The 17953-nt window shown below is 34.3% G+C and overlaps 1 protein-coding gene across 1 annotated transcript in view; it reads right to left on the reverse strand.

Moving 5' to 3' along the window:
• The window catches only part of ABCA9 (ATP binding cassette subfamily A member 9), a 116895-nt gene extending 115759 nt beyond the window's left edge, over positions 1 to 1136 (reverse strand). Inside the window, exons 1-2 of the mRNA XM_012548549.3 lie at positions 981 to 1136; positions 221 to 474 (exon numbers count right to left, since the gene is read on the reverse strand). The gene's annotated coding sequence lies outside the window, so the exon portion shown is untranslated. The remainder of the gene's footprint in view (positions 1 to 220; positions 475 to 980) is intronic.
• Positions 1137 to 17953: the final 16817 nt, after the last annotated feature.

The raw sequence follows: 17953 nt of genomic DNA on the forward strand, positions 1-17953 counted from the left end.
TTTAATTGCCAAAATCTAAGGTCATCTCTATACTCCTAATTGATCATTTTTAAAATTATTATTTTTATACACATTTAATATATATAATATCAAATAATAATAGTTAATAATTCTTGAATAAATGACTGTTATAACTTCCAGTCAAATGTTTGTGTATGTCATTTTTATTTTAAAAAATTATCATTATACAAATAAAAGAAGAAAATAGAGTTGAACTTACTTGCAGGAAATTTGGAGCAAGAAATCCAGAAAAAATGCTAATCCTTGAGTCTCTTTATATCCACAAGAACAGTCCAAAATTCTTCATAGTTTCCTCCACATAGTGCTTTAAAAGTTTCCCTATTTGAAGAACTCCTCCTCAGACTCCTTTCTGAAAGGGGGTTATGGTCTCAATTCAGTCAAGCTGCCAAAATATACTGTTCACATGATGACTTTTGTGCTGTTTTCCATTTCTTTCTCTCCTAGTTACTTCCTCTGCAGGGAGATAGCAGTTACAGATGTTTGGCTAAGTACAGCATTCTTGTAAAGAGAAATCCCATTTTTGTTCATTAGGTTCTCTTCTTCCAGGCACAAGGGAGAAGTCACAAAATTTAAAATTTAAAAGCATAGAAACTCCAGCATATTTTAAATGCAAAAAATTAAGCCAAAGAAGTGCAGATTGAAAAAAAGAAAAGATGTCTACTGAGAAAGAAATAGCATGTTTCCAATCAGAAAAGTGGACAATTTACACAAGTTTAAACTAAGATTCAGTTGCACCTCAGGCAAATGATGCTAATAAAAATAACAAAACCCAGTCCCCACTTATTCCTTTGAATGGTTTAGAGTAAATGAACAGAAAAATGCCAGACCTTAATGATTGCCCCATAATTACATTCAGTCTTCAAATGGTTTTGGATAATTGCCTAAACCAAACAGACTCAGAATTGTGAATTAACCCTTTTCATTCTTGCAGCACAGCTAAAAAATATAAATATATTTACCATTCAGAGGTTGATGTTTGAATCGAATGTAATGAAAAGATGTCAACAATATCTGTGAGGTTCGATTGGCTTTAAGAGAATGTCCTGTAGAGTGTGTGCAGGATTTTCATTCCAGTAGACACTGTGGAAGCTGCAGGGACTCCTTCTAACCAGATATAACTCAAGCCTAAACAACTTTACTTTGAGATGACAAAGTGCTCAAATTGGCTGCAGAGCTGGAATACCTGATGAATCAGTGGATTTATAAAAAAGAGTCATCATACCTTCAGTCTCTCTCTTCCTTTCTGGTTAAGAAGTATATAAGGACTGTTTTAAGTGTTTTCCAGAACAGTGAGGGACTTGGGTAGATAGAAAGAAGTATCTTGCTCTCCTCCATTCTAAACTGTGCACAGATGTCATCCAAAGTACATGCTTAGGCTAAGCAACAATCAGCTTTGCTTTAATTTGAGCTATATTTCTTATTTGTTCCTTCCTGATCTTAAGTGAATGAGTATCAAAAACGTACATAAATCATATATGGCCAGCCAGAGAGATCATTTGTGAGTTTGATAGGGTTAAAGGTTCCATGAAGTTGGATCTGAATGGTTAAAGGAGTCTCCATATCAGCTCTAGCACTTTTAAAGAAGATGGCCACCCACAAGAGAATTAGCCCAAGCCTGGCTGTTTTACAAGCTGAAGTATATACCCCTCCTGCCCCGCAAAAAATGTTTATATTGCCCAAAGCTGAGACAGAATATAAAATAACCAATTAGCAGTCCTGGAAATTGCTTTATATTCTGATAAGGTTTATTTTTAAAATTTATTGTTTTAAATAGCTAAACTCTTAAAAAAAATAAAAAATAAAAATAAAAAATAAATAGTTTAACTCTTCCCATTGCTTCTTCCAATTGAATAATAAAAGAAAAACCATAATAAAATGCATAATTAAGCAAAAGATTCATATGTTGCACATTTTTGGACATTCATTTTAAGTCCATTATCTCTCTATCAAGAGGTGTATGACATTTTTGATTTTTCCATCCTCTGGACTTATGGTTCACCATTACACTGATAAGAATTCTAAGGTATTTCAAAGTTGGGATTTTTAATAATATTTTATTTTTCCAAATACTTGCAAAAATAGTCAATATTCACCTTTGCAAAATCATGTATTCCAAATTTTTTTTCTTTCCCTCTCTCTAGCCCCAAGGTTAAACATGTGCAATTCTTCTAAACATATTTTCATATTTGTCATCTTACACCAGAAAAATCAGATCAAAAGGGGAAAAAAATGAGGAAGAAAAAAACCAAGCAAACAAACAACAACAAAAAGATGAAAATATTATGCTTTGATCCCCATCCAATCGCCATAATTCTTTCTCTGAATGAGGATAGCTCTTTTCATCACAAGTCTGTTGGAATTAGCTTGAATCACCTCATTGTTAAAAAGAGCCAAGTCCATCAAAGTTTATCATCATGTAATCTTGTTGCTGTGTACAATGTTCTCTTGGTTCTGCTCATTTCCCTTAGCATCAGTTCATGTAAATCCTTCCAGGTTTTTCTGAAATCAGTCTGCTTATCATTTCTTCTAGAACAATAATATTCCATTACATTCCATCAACTAATGGGCATCCACTCAATTCCTTATTACCACAAAAAGAGCTGCCACAAACATTTTTGCATATATACATCCTTTCCCTCTTTTATGATCTTTTTGGCATATAGATCCAGTTGAAATATTGTTGGATCAAAGGGTATACACAGTTTGATATCCCTTTGGGCCTAATTACAAATTACTCTCCAGAATGGTTTGATCACTTCAGAACTCCAACAACTATGCTGTAGTATCCTAGTTTTTCCACATTCCCTCCAACACTTATCATCTTTTCCTGTTATCTTAGTCGATCTTAAAGGTATGAGATGGTACCTCAGAATTATTTAATTTGCATTTCTCTAATCAATAGTGATTTAGAACATTTTTATCTGATTGGAAATGGCTTTAATTTCTTCATTTGAAAATTGTCTGTTCATATCCTTTGACCATTTATCAGTTGGAAAATGGCTTATATTCTTATAAATTTGAATCAATCTTCTATATGTTTTAAAAATATATCAGAAACACTGGTTGTAAAAAAGTTTCCACCTTTCTGCTTCCCTTTTAATCTTGGCTGTATTAATTTTGTTTGTGTAAAACTTTTTTAATTTAATGTAATCAAAATTATCAATTTTGTATTTCATAATAGTCTTTAGTTCTTCCTTGCCCATGAATTCCTCTCTTCCTAACATATCTAAGAGGCAGACTATCTCTTGTTCTTCAAATTTGGTGATAATAGAACCCTTTGTGTCTGAATCACAAGGCCATTTCAACATTATCTTGGTATAAAGTGTTAGATATTGGTCAATGCCTATTTCTGCCATGCTATTTTCCAATTTTCCCAGAAATTTTTGTCAAATACTGAGTTTTTATCCCAGAAACTATAGTCTTTGGGTTTATTAAATAGTAAATTACTATAGTCATTGACTATTATGCTTTTGAACTTAACATATTCCATTGATCCACTACTCTATTTCTTGGCCACTACCAAATAGTTTTGATGACCATCGCTTTATAGTATAGTTTTAAGTCTGGTACAGCTAGGCTACGTTCCTTTGCAATTTTTTTCCATGAAATCCCTTGACATTCTTGGGTTTTTGTTCCTCCAGATGAATTTTGTTATTATTTTTTCTTCGAAGTTTTTTTCATTATAATATTGTTGTCGTGCAAATTATTCTTCTGGTGCTGTTCATTTTACTATTTCAATTACTATTAGAGGTCCTTTCAGTTTCTTCTAAAATTTCTTCATCATTTCATCTGAAATAATAATATTACATCACATTTATAGACCATACTTTGTTTAGTCATTTCCTAATGGACTTAGTTTATGGTTTTGAATTCCTATGGAAAAAAATGCTGTAATTTTTTTTCTTTTTTCTCTTCCTTTGTCTTTAGAGGTGTAAGTCTAGTAATGGTATACATGGAAGGTATCTTGGTATACATGAAGGGTATCTATATTTGCAGTTTAGTAACTTTGGGGGCAGAGTTCAAATTACTGTGTTCATTTCTCTCAAGACTGCATTCCTAATTGTCCACACTTTCTCTGTCATGACATAGAAATCTCTTTATGCTATAAGTTTATCTTCCTTTGAACTTCTTATGCTGGAAGTACTTTTCTTTCCTGCATCTTTTTCCTCTGACTTCTTTCTTCCAGAATCTCCATTTTAAGGAGGACATAGACTCTTTCTCTGCTTGCTTCCTCTCAGAACTTCGTTTTAAGAATATCCATGTTTTTTTTTCTCCCCAAGCTGCACCCTTTAGCCTCCAAATTCTCTTTACAATGTCTCTGGATGGGTACTCTTCTGTCCTTCCTCACCATCTCCTCTTCAGCTTCCATTTAAATGCTGTCTGTTGAGGACAGGAATTGTTTTGTTTTGTTTTGTTTTGTTTCTGCTTGTATTTATATTTCCAGGGCTAAGCACAGTACCTGATACACAATAAATACTTAATAAATGTTTGTTGAACTGAGTTGACATACTATCCAAAATGGCTAGAACCTGCCAACAACATTTTCCTATGATTATCTTGTTTTTTGTCATCTTTGACATGCACATCTAATAGATGTGACAGAATCTGAGAGTTCCTTTGATTTGAATTTCTCTGATTATGAGTAATTTGAGATAATTTCACATATTTTAATAGTTTTGGATAATTTTTAAAATGTCAGCCATCTCCTAAGAGAGATGAAATGAATTCTTAGTAAACATTGAAACATACTTTTTTCTTGCTTTTTGTGTTTTTTTTTTTGCAACATGCATGATATGGAAATATATTTTGTATGACTTCAGGAGTATAATTAATATTATATTGCTTGACTTCTCAATGGCTAGGAGAGGTTTGGGAAGAAGGGAGAGAATTTTGATTTAAATGTTAAAAATAAATTAATTTTTAAAATGATTTCTGCTTTGAAGTACAGTTTAAGATGTGGTAGCAAAAGAATCTGTTCCCTCTAATTTTTCCCCATTATTACTTTTGATATTCTTTACATTTTGTTCTTCCATGTGAATTGCAATATTATTCTTAGCATAATTTATTGGTAATAAGACTGAAGTGACATTGAATAATTCCATGTAGATAATTTTTTTCAGTTGTATTGTATTGGCTTGACCTATACACAAATAGTTGGCTTTGTCCTTATTTGTACAAATGTATTTTATAATTGGATTCATATAATTTCTGCGTGTGTCTAGGGAGAAAAGTATTATATACCTTCTATAATAATTTTGAATGGAATTTCTCTTTCTACTTGCAATTATTTTTTGTTGGTTGCAATCAAAAATAAAGATCTTTAATGCAGACTTAATTCATATCTTGCAACTTCCCTGAATTTATTACTTCATGTAATTTTTAGTTGTCTATAATTTTTTAAGTACAAAATGATATCATCTGCAAAAAATAATAATTTTGTTTCTTCTCTGCCTATGCTTATTTCCTCAAAATTTTTTTTGTATTTTATTGAGATAGCTAGCATTTCTAGCTCTGTGTTAAACAGTACTAGTCGCAATTGTTTTGTCTCTGATCTTGTTGAAAAACCTCTAACTTTTCCCCCTCCAAACCTTTTTCCCTTCCAAACTTTCCTTTTACTATTGAGAGAACCACCATAATTCCAGGCCCCAAAGCTCATGACATAAATGTCAACTTAAATTCCTCATTCTGTCTCTTGCTCATTTCCAATCTATTGCCAAGCCCTGTCATTTCTGCCATCAAAACATCTTTGAAGGACCCTTCTCTCTACTGTTACCATCGTTGTGTAAGATCTCATGAGTAGAATTGCAATTACCTACTAGATAGTCTCCCTGAAATACCTCTCCTTTCTCCAGTCTAGCCTTCCCCCAGTTAAGTGATTTTTCTTAAAGTACATTATAACTTAATCACATGTGACTACATTTGTGATTAAATCAATTCTGTTTATATAATTATTAGTTTTTAAAGGCTCTTTCTAAGAAATTTTTCCTTTTCTTTGTTCTCTTTGTTATCACTTTATTCTAAAAATTATTTGTAGAGTACGGGCTAGCTCCCTGGAGGGCTTCAGGGTCAGCCAGAATCAGGACAAAGTAAAGTCCTTGGTCTTTAGAGAGAAAAGTGGAGGAGGCAGACAAGCTGCCATGAGGGTTGCCAAAGATGTCTCCTGGATTCTGTAATCCTGAGTGTCTAGCCTCTTTCCTCCTCTTCCTGCCACCAAGTGATTCTCCCTTCTCTCCCTCCACTCTCCAATCCTTGCCTAGGATCATCTTACTGCCAAACATTCAAGCAAGCATCAAAGGTGAAGAGAGCCATGATCCAAATATATGCTAATAAAGCCATTGTCTCACATCGAATAGGTAATTAGCCTTAAGTGCTTTGCATTTTCAGATTCAAGTACATCTATTCAGAGTTTCAGTCCTCTACAATTATTTTTTAACATTAAACATACATTTATTTAGTTCTTCATTGGAATTAAACTTTGAATGTTAACTAAGAGGTGCTGGTTTTAGAATCTGTCTACAACATCTTAGAATACAATAGTCCTAACATCAAAACATAAAGACTTATAAGCAAAAATATCTTATTCTGCAAGGCTTGAGGCTATAATTCTTTTGGGAGAGAATGAGATTTTGGCAAGATAAAGGGATTTGAAGTTTCCCTAATGAGAAGAACTGACCTGAGAACTTAGAAATACAAATAATAATCAAGAAAATTCTAGAAAGAGAAATACATTTGAACAAATAGAAGGAACTAAATGATAATTAAAAGTTAACATTTTAATAAAGAGTTGAGGCAATTGTCTCTTCAGAATCTTAATACTTTCGGAAGTCATAAAGAAAATTAAATGGAACAAACACAAGATCTAGGTATGCATTTGTACTGATTATTGCCATTGTTTATTGTGGAAAATAATGATGACCAAAAGCTAGCCCTGCTTCAGGAACAGACCATGTATGACCAATCTCATTTCCTTTTTGGTTAGAATTACTAAAGTCTGTATGTGAAGAGAATTTTATAGATATAGTTTACCTAGATTTCAGTAAAATTGTTGATGAAATATCTCATCCTATTATGGTAGAGTGGATGGAGAGATGTGGACTAAATCATAATTCAGTTAGACAGATTTAGAACTGGTTAGGGAATCAATTTGAAAGAGAAGTTAATTGTTCAATGTCCCTTTGGCAAGAGTTCTCCATGTGATTGCTCCAATTACATTTTTATCAGTGAGTTGTATAAAGGAATAAACAGCATTCTCATCAAATATTCAGATGATACCAAGCTTAGAAGAATTGCTAACATAATGGACAAAAATCAGAATCCAAAAAGTTCTTCACAAGCTCAAAACTCGCCTGGGACTAATAAGATATGATTACATAAAATTATCTTAAAGTCTTAAATTTGGATTCCAAAAGACAGTTTCCCATTTCAGGAGGGGATAGGAATGATTACATAGAAGCTTATTTTAAAAAAAAATCTAGGAGTTTGATTAAAATATAAACTCAACATGAGTTAACTGTGTGATGAACTATACTCTTAGGTTGGATTAAAATTATGGAAATGAAAATCTCTTTTTACTCTGTCTTGTCAGGGCTGATTTAAATGGTATGAGCACCATAATTGAAGTAGAACATTGCTGAAGAGTGTTCAAGGAAGACTACCAAGATGTTGGAGGGTCTTGAATTATTGCCAGATGAAGATCAGTTATAGGAACTGGGAGTATTTTACCTGAAGAAGGAGGACTCAGAAATTATATTGGTGTTCAAGCATGTTGAGAATTATCAGGTTTAATAGAGTCAGTGATGTGCTCAATAATTAGCTTCATCCAGGAAAAATTATATACTCATAGCACATTTTAAGTTTCATCTGCTTTATCAACATTTTCTCTATCATCACATTTATCTTAAGTCTAGACAATCGACAAAACAATCAATCTCTGATTTGTAGCATTTGCCTTTTCCCAGGGGTATATGCTCACACTGAAAATTATGGTTTTTGAGTACCTACACCGGCAGAATCCAGCATGCCCCTGAGGAAAGATAAGTCTTGTACAATAGTGACTTCAAAATACAGAACTAAAATGTTAGCCAAGAGGTAAATTTAGACTTGATCTGAAGAAAAAACTTACATACAATTAGAGATGTCAGAAAGTGGAGTGAGCTGGTTAGAGAGCCAGTGGGTTGCCCTTACTTGGAAGTCTTAAAGCAGAGTTCAAAAGACTTCTCAGTTTTGTTGTAGTATGGACTCCTTTCATGTATTATTGGTTGAGCTAAGAGGCTGCTGAGGTCCCTGCCGACTTTCGAAATTCTTTGATTCTGAGGGATGCTGTCATTCTATTGTAATGAAGGTTTACTGGAGCATAAAAGTACAAGCAGACATTCACTGCATAATTTCAGTTGCAGTAACCACATGGAAGCTGGGAGATGTGCCTACTTCTATCGAGGATGACTAAGAGGAGCATCTAGGTAATAGTGGAAAGAGTACTTGGCCTGGAGTCAAAAAAGAGAATCTAACCTTGGGTACTTAGTAAGTATCTGGGCAAGTCACTTACCCTTTATTTGCCTTAATTTCCTTATTTGTAAAATAAGCTGGAGAAGGAAATGGAAAACTTTGCCAAGAAAAACCCAAATGGCATCACAAAGAGTGAGACACGACTGAAATAATTTAACAAGAACTGGTAGAACTCATTCTTTAGGGATTGCACTCAGAGTACAAGTGAAAAAAGGTAGCCCTTTCATTCTTGTCTTATTCTTTGCCTCTTGTCTTGGAAGGAAGACAGCTTCTCTGAGATGCTTTCCCAAGAGCTATGATTGAAACAGGTTGGCTTCCTTCCAACCAGCTTTAGTAATTGTGAACATATTTCCACTTCTGTCTCTGTATGGTGGGCAAATGAGTATCCTGAGATGGAATTGTCCAGATTTTGACTTTGTGAGTTCTGGGAGGTGGCAACTACTGCATCAGTATAAGGGTCCAACAAAATCTATTGTGACATCCACCACAACTGTGGTGGCTGATGGCAGTAGAGACAGCTCAATTGGAAAAGGAGAGACTAAAGAACCTGGAACAAAAGTAATATGAAACCCCAGCAAGAATAAATCCCTTGTGGCAGAGAAAAGCAGCATCAACTATTATTCTAAAAAGCCATTGGCCCTCAGGGTGTATCAGAGAACTGCTAGACTAAGGGGAACTTCTTAAAGAATCTACAAAAAAAGAGGAGGAAGAAATGTTTAATGTACATATTCTAATTTATTCTCTATATGTATGTGTTGCTATCATTGACATTCTAGAGTTATATGCCTCAGTAGAATTGGAATCTGAATATAAAAATCATTTTAGTTATTTTCTTAGCACAACTCCAAAATGCTATCAATAATAGTTAGACTAATTCTTAGTTCCACTAACAGTAATGATTGACATGGTATCCTAAAGACATTTTTTTAAAACTTCAAATGAATTGGACTCTAGAATACCAAGCTTTACTCAGGAATATGAAAGAATTTTTCTCACTTATAGATATTCACACACACACACATACACATACACACACACACACACACACATTTATCAACAACTTGTCTTTGAAAATAACCAGTAGGATAATTGCTAATTGGAAAAATGTGTTCTCATCTTTCAAATAGTCATAAAACAGATATATGGTTTTTGTCTGGTTTTTATTTGGTTTTGGAGACTGGATCTTTCTCTCCCATCCAGGCAAGAAAACCTAATTCCACTATTGATTGGCATTGGAGTTTTGACTTGCTCAATTTCCAACCTAGGCCAGTTCACCTCTTCTTAGGCAGCTTGGCTACTTCCAAAAACCCACTCCAAAAACTTATCAGGTCCTGCACATAGTTCAGACTAACTTGCCCCAATTTATTCCTCAGTGATTAATGTACTTCTTATTAATACTACTTAATATACTTCTACCTTATCATATTCTGTCACCAATCCCAGTGATTCTGAAGACCAGGTTGCCATTCTTCAAGTTCTATTATCTATCCTTATTCTCTTATTCCTATCCCCTTATTCCCACCCCCCTCAATCCATCCTACACATTTGAACTTTTAGCTTAAAGCTGTCTTGGTCTCCCAATGTGATCTCTGGGATGAGTGCTATATTGATAATAAACTATATATCATATTACGTCTTTTCCTTTCTTACTTCTTCATCTCCTTGCACTCATTCACATCTAGCTTTCTCTTGATAATAGTTTCTCTTTACAGAATGTGAATTTGTACTGCCTTTCTCCCTCACTAGTCTAGTTAAGGGCACTGGCATATTCCTTGCTCCCCACTGCCATTTCCAGGGTCTCTGTAACCAGAAACCATTGAGTAACTTCTCCTCCTTTAGAGTTTACTCAGTCCATATTTATTAATCAATCAAAATTCTGGTAGCTGTTGCGTACAAACTTCCATTTTTTCAATTAGTTCAATGCCTGGTTCACAGTCTCTCTCTACTCTCCAATTCCTGCCTTTCAGGGGACTTCAACAAATATACATATTGATCCTCCTCCAGCTTAATCATTTTTCATGATGTATTATTCCATTTCACCATATCTATATACAGAAATGGTCATACTCTTCATCTTGTCATCACTCACAAGTGTTCAACCAAGTTTAAAACTTTGAAAATCTTTTTTCCCTTCATAATCTGATGTCATTCAACCTCTCCTTACATTCACATATTATCCCATTCCATCATGTATTCTCCAATGTATTCCACCCTTTATCATCCCTATTCATTAATTTTCCAAACACATCTTATTTACTGGCTGATTTCCTACTGGCCAACAATATGTTTGTATTTCCCTCTAAATTTATCTTGTCTATAACTTGTTTGTACCTAGCTTTTTGCATGTTGTCTCCCCCATTAGACTATGAGTTCTCTGAGAGAAAGAACTGTTTGTTTCTTTCTGTGTTTCCCCATCCTTTAGCACAGTGCTTGGCACATATTATAAGGACATAATAAATGTTAGTTGTCTGATTGATTGACCATATCCAAGTGCAACAGCAGGTATTCAAACAGACTACCCACAATGAGATACTTTTGCCTGATCCCTTTACAGTTACCACCACTAGAGTACTATCTTTTCAGTAAAGTCTTAAAAGCCCCTTTAAAGAGGGCACTTGATGAGATTCCTTATATTTTATTTCCAGTAAGTAATCTTGGTCAAACTGATTTTCATATTATGGATGAAACTTATGTATGTATGTATGTAGAAAACAGGAAGAAAGAGAGACCAAGAGAAAGAGAGAAATAGAAGTCGATTAAGAAATAAATTGTAATGAGTTGCTCTTGATTCTGGAATTCTTTGCAAGAGAAGATTCAATGTGGGATGTTTCAGATAATCATAATCACACAAATACAAGCCTTGTCATATTTTTTACCTATAGGTCCAGAAGGAACCAACTCACAGTGCTGGCAACTAACTTTGGCTCAATGCAAGTCCATTCCACCATTAGTTATCATTTGTTCCTTCTCTCCTAAAAAATGCTGTGGAAGTTGTTAGTTGCTACTACCACTCCTATTTCTTCCTTAAAATGATATTACTTCTATGTAAGGCTGTCCCAAGCCAACATGTTTTGGAAAAGAAAGTATAGGACAAAGAGTCTTAAAATTAGAAATATAATACCTACTTTCAAAGGCCTATATCTCCCACTTAATAGCTGCATGATTTTAGCCAAATCACTTAATTAATTTGTGCTCAATTTCTCAACTCTCCTTAATGAGTTGTGGGGCTTAGTACCAAATGGTGGCAGGCTCCAAAAGTTAATCTTTGGTGAATTCTTTACACGATGCCCATTCTCTTTGGGAAAAGGTAGATTTATTTAAGAAATGGGTTATAGACAATATGAAGGGATACAATAGACACCAGGAAGAATAAATATGAAATAGAGTGGAAGAGCATATGAAAGACAAGTTCCTCAGTGGAAGTCACAATTACCCAGTAGAAGGGAGCACCCCCATGAGGCTGGAGCATGCCATTAGCTAGCAGGCTAAATCCTGAAAGGGACTTAGCATCCTAAAAAAGTTAGTTATAAGGAAGAGAAGTGGGGTTGAGAAGCATAGTGGAGTTAGGGGAGATAGCTATATGGTATCCAATTGTAACACCAATTGAAGCTGGTTAATTTTCTAAAAGGATTTAGCAAAGAACCAGGAGCCATAAAAGAAATTTATAGGAAAAGTTAGAGAGATCCAAGCTTCATGTTCCTTTTTTGGTAATTTTATGGTTTACAGGTAGGTTTGAGAGATGATCTGCTTACTATTCTCTCAGGAACTTGGTTATCACTGACCACCGATTGTCTGTCTGCCAGTCAGCAATATTTGTAGAACTATACTATAGTATTCCTAAGGCCAGAAGGCTTTAGAATCATTGACAGACAGATTGTTAGAACAATAGCACTCTAAAGTCAAGGGACCTCAGGATTACTGCTATATTTCCCCTAGAAGCTGTACCAATCATTCAATATGAGAGAATTGGACCAGATGACCTCTAATATTCTAGTTCTAAATTTATGATTTCATCATCATAATCAGCACTTTTTCTGCTTTTATGCTAGCTCTAGATCCACAAAAGTGTCCCCTAGACAGCTGTCAAGACCTTATTATATCCCTTAAAGAAAAATTCCCAATCTTCCCTATACCTGGTGAATACATTCCTTTCACCTTTTCCTACTGGCTATGCCTCCCTTTTCATCACTAATTTCTACAATGGATCCTATATCTCCTACTGAGTTTTCTGACTCTGAAGATCAATGTAAACATAACTTTTCATTTTCCTTTACCAATGCAGTTATGCCCTAAGGCCATGAAAATTGTCTAGAAACTTAGATTGGGCTTGACAAGGCATTAAAGAATGATGGAAGTGGGGAAGAAGAGATGATAAATTTAGAATTCCTGCCTCCAGAGCAAAACATCCCTGTGCTCCTTACAGGAAATTTTTAAAAATAACAATACATCAAAAATATCTTATTTTCATAAAGAGGACAAGGATGCTTTATTATGAAGGCAGAAATTCTGAGCAAAAATTATTACTATATATTTAGGGTACTGTGCAGATGGGAGAAATGACCCTCAGTGTCATAACAGGGCAACATTTACAGAATTAGAGAAAAAGACATGTTTATGTGTAACATACACACATATTCACCATCAGAGTTTCATTTTTATAATTTTTTTTTTGGTCTCATGATTTTTTTTTACAGGCATGTAAAAAAACTAGAGCCACAGGCAAATGCTACAGTTATACTAATGTTATTATCTTATTTTGGGTCCACTAAAATATAATTTCTATTCTAAGGTTCAATAGATTTAGAAAAAAATAAAATAACTGATTTTACCCCTAAATTTTTTGAGATTAAGATCTCCTCAACTAAAAATAGTCTTCTTAAATCTTCTCATTGTATGCTAGATAACTACAGGAAAAATATGTGATTAGGCAGTAGTTTGTCTAAAAAAAAAAAGAGATATGAACATGTGTTCAGTGTGAGTCAACAGTATTATGCAGCCACCAAATAATAATAAATATTAATAACTAACATTAATTATAATATTATAACTAATACAACATATTAATAACTATATTATTAGTTAATAAATAACTAATGCAATCTTGGACTGGATTAAAAAAAAACACAGTTTCAGGAATAAGAAAGAGATCATTAGACTGTAATCCGTGCTAGTTATATCTCCTTTAGAATACTGTGTGTAGTTCTGGGCATCACAGTTTAAGGAGGACATTAATAAGCTACAGATGTCAAGAGGAAAGTAACCAGCATAGTGAAAGTCCTTGAGTCCATTTCATTTGAGAATATGTTGAAGAAACCAGAGATATTTTAGCCTTTAGTGAAAGTCCTTGAGTCCATTTCATTTGAGAATATGTTGAAGAAACCAGACATATTTTAGCCTTTAGAAAATAACTATCATGTACTCTCTAAGTATATGATAGTTGTCTTTAAGTATTTGAAAAGCTGCCACTTGGAGCGGTGAAAAAATTTAATTTGGCCAGAGAGGGCAAGACCAAGTAACAAAGAAACCAATTTGAACTTCATGAATGTCAGGAAAAACTTTCCTAACAATTAGAGCTGTTGTAAGGTAGAATGAACTATCTCAAGAGGTCATAGGACACCAGGATCACAGCTCTAGAACTAGAAGGGTCTTCTAGGGTAGGAGGTTCTCCCTCCTTAGCAATTTGCAAGTTTCTTGGCCACTTGTTGGGTATATTGTAGTGGCATTTCTTCTTGGTATAGGTTGGATTAGATGGCTGCTGAGGTCTCTTACACTTTTAAAATTTTGTGATTTATAAAGGATCCAGCCAGTAGCAAATCCTACTTATGTGGTGTAGCCATTGGGAATGATGGGAACTCTAATCAAGTCTACCCTGTTCCCACTGTCATCCTTATGGCACACCAAAGGAAGTAATATTCCTGGGATTGTTTTATCTTGTCAGCTTTACCAAAGCTTGACTAACCCAGCAAATCAGTAAGTCCTCTGCAGATAAAGGACCCTTCATTCCTCTGAAGAGGCACACTAGAGATAATCTTTTCCTACCATTCTAGTCTTTGTGACCAAAGCACCCTCATTATTTTGTATTAGTATTTTCCTCTTCCTGTGTACCCATAATACAATTCCTGATACAAATAATACTAGAGCTTCTCTCTTGGCATACAATTTATGAGTGCAAATTAAGGGACCATCCCAGATGTGATAATACTTTTTAGAAGTTTTTATAATAATACTTTAGATCACATCATTTTAGTCACAAAGGGATATTAGATTATCAGTGACCTGATTGTTTTGTCTTTCAACAAGATAAAGAGCTCCTGGTGACTATCAGAAGCTTTTGTCAGTTATTTATATTCTAAACTGCTCTCCCAGAACCTGGTGTGTTGTCACTATCATGCTATCTTTTTTTAAGTGATATTGCACTTTAGCCCTCTTCCACTAACACAAGCCAGGGGAAGAACCAAGGCAAATACAGGGTTTGCTGCATCATATTAAAAGACTAAATTTTGGGAGGCCTCAGGAGGGAGGCCTCCAGGATGCTGGAGTATGCTCATATGGCTTTCAGGAGTTAAATTCTCAGTATAAGCATTTATAGCTCAGAAATACTGCAAACATGACAAATCAAGATTGATTTATTGTTTTGTTGATTGTTACTATCACTTAAAATTATGGAGAAAATGGTAATAATTCAGATTAAACATAAAAGTATATCGTCTACTGTTTTTTTGGTGGGAGATAGAGCTAGTTATTAAACATTAACCAGCACATCTGGATCACTGTAAGTTTGGAAGCACATAGAGAATTCATTTCCAAAATAACTAAATTATGAATCATACATGAAGTCATCTAGATGTAGAGGAATATCTTGGCCCACATTCCAAAAGTAATAACAGAAGATTATATGAAGGACCATTTCCTCTAACCATATTCAGGCCAGCTATGCAATTGACCTTCATAGGCCTGTGTGTTCAAACTTTGGCTTAACTCTATTGTGGTTTTTATTCTGACCCATTGTAACAGTGACATAGTCTTTTCCTCACTCAGTTTCTTAAAAGAGAGAGCTGGAGCACAGAACTCCTCTAGTCTGGCCATGGAAAAATCAGGAAAATAGAAGTATATCAGTACAAAGCCAACTGGGACAAAAAAGTCTTCCACAAAAAAAAAAGAGGAAGCATAAACCTAGTTATGGTTGTCTCCATATGGAGTTTCTGTGAGGCAGAAATACATTGAGATTTGCTCTCCATGTGATCCTAATTTCTCAAAGGAGAGCATTGAAGACTTCCAGACCTAGTGATCACTGTAGAAGAAAAACAGTGTTAATGGATGGGGGCAGGACAAACAATGATGGGGCCTAATACCTGGAAAGGAAGAGAAAAGGTAGAAGGAAAAAATGCTAGAAAAACAAAAGATGAGTAAATGCTGTACTCCCAAGAATATAAAACAGTGAGATTCATGGGGAAAAAAAGGAAAAATAAACTGACAATCTAAAAAACCCCCACAATATCATAAATATAATAATGCCCTAAAGGATAAAGATTTGAAAACCACCAGTGGAGAGGGAAGGAAGCAAAACAATAAAGTCTTGGGAAGAAGGTTTATTTTGTTTTGTTTTTAATTTATAGAAGCCCTCAAAAGCCAACTGCTAAATGTCACACACAGCACAGAAATAACACGAAACTTGTAATTTTAAAAAAACCTAAACAATAAACACATTGTTCTAGTTTCTTCCACAGATACTATAATTTACTGTTAGGTTCTTTAAACTATTTCTTAAATTTGAGGGCATCTGTTATTCGGCTTGAATAAACAAATGAATGGAAACATCATTCATCTTTCTCCTCAAAAACAGTCCCAGTGGAATGGTAGAAGCACAATGGAGACATAATGAAGAAATAAAATATTGTGGAACTTGAAGATATTTGGAGTTGATTCTTCAGACTGGGTTTGTTTTGTTTTTAAAAACAGAAGGAGGCTTCTCTTCCTTTGGATGCTAACCAAGAGCAGAATTTCAACAAATGCTCAGGAATAGGAAATAGCCAACTTTTATATTTATTTCTTGCTCAAATTTTTAAATATATAGTGTTCTTAAATCGATAATTACTATCCAGAACTATCTTTCAAATTTTGTTCATATTTTATAAGTATTATAACCCTTCTGCCACAATTTTCATATTATGAAATGAGCTAATTTCACACATGCTTATTTATTTTTCTCTTTCTCTAAATTCTATAGATGGCATAAGTCAATAAAAAGTACCAACGCGTTAGAATCAAAGAATGTAGGATCAAATACTAGCTTTATTATTAGGTTTTCTGAGACTCAGTTTTCATAGTTAAAAAAAAAGTAGGGACTGTACCAGATGACTTTTAATTCTACAGCCTATGGTTTCTGTAAAAATATGATGATAGGTGCAGAAAAAATATTTTTAGCTTCCAAATTTGTTTTTGTCTATCTTGGAGTGCTTAGAATTTCTTAAGATGATTGTATAAAGACTCCATTTTTGATTTTATATTATCACAGTGTTGTAAGAGTAAGTAGTTTCACCTGCTATCATTGAGTAAGTTGCTGTTACCAAACTCTTTTTGTTTTCACTTCTAAGAACTAGAGTCATTATTTTATGTTCCTTCTTTTTTGGGTAATAGTGGTAGCTTTAAATTCTTATCCATCTTACAACCCATCTTCCAAATAATCTCTCATTGTGGGCTCTGGTTATTTGGTATCTTGTTTTATTTTCTTATCAAAAGTAACATCTGTGCCTTAAAATTTGTGTACTTCTGTGTTGCTACATGACTGGTTTAGTTTAAAGGTTTGTGCTATGGAGATAGGTGAGCCATGTAGCATCTCCAACTTTTGGAATCAACACAACCTCTAGAGAAGGAGAAAGAAGAACCCATATATCTACCTACTGACATTTAAAAAGAACAATTCCTTTTAACAAATAACAGTGTAACCTCTCAGATTGGCTAAGATGACAGGAAACAATAATGACCAATGTTGGATGGGATGTGGGAAAACCAGTACACTGATAAATTGTTGGTGGAATTGTGAAAAGATCTAACCATTCTGGAGAGAAATTTGAAACTATTCTCAAAAAGTTAGCAAACTGTGCATACCCTTTGACCCAGCAGTGTTACTACTGGGCTTATATCCCAAAGAGATCTTAACAGAGGGAAAGGAAGTATGCTAAAATGTTTGTGGCAGCTCTCTTAGTAGTGGCAAAAAACTGGAAACTTAGTGGATGCCCATCAATTGGAGAAGGGCTGAATAAGTTATGGTATACAAATGTTATGGAATATTATTGTTCTGTAAGAAACAACCACCAGGATGATTTCAGAGAGGCTTGGAGAGACTTACATGAACTGATGCTAAGTGAAATAAGCAGAACCAGGAGTACAATGATCAATTCTGATGGACATGGCTCTCCTCAACAAT

The sequence above is a fragment of the Sarcophilus harrisii genome, chromosome 4 (genome assembly GCF_902635505.1).
Source record: "Sarcophilus harrisii chromosome 4, mSarHar1.11, whole genome shotgun sequence".
NCBI lineage: Eukaryota > Metazoa > Chordata > Mammalia > Dasyuromorphia > Dasyuridae > Sarcophilus > Sarcophilus harrisii.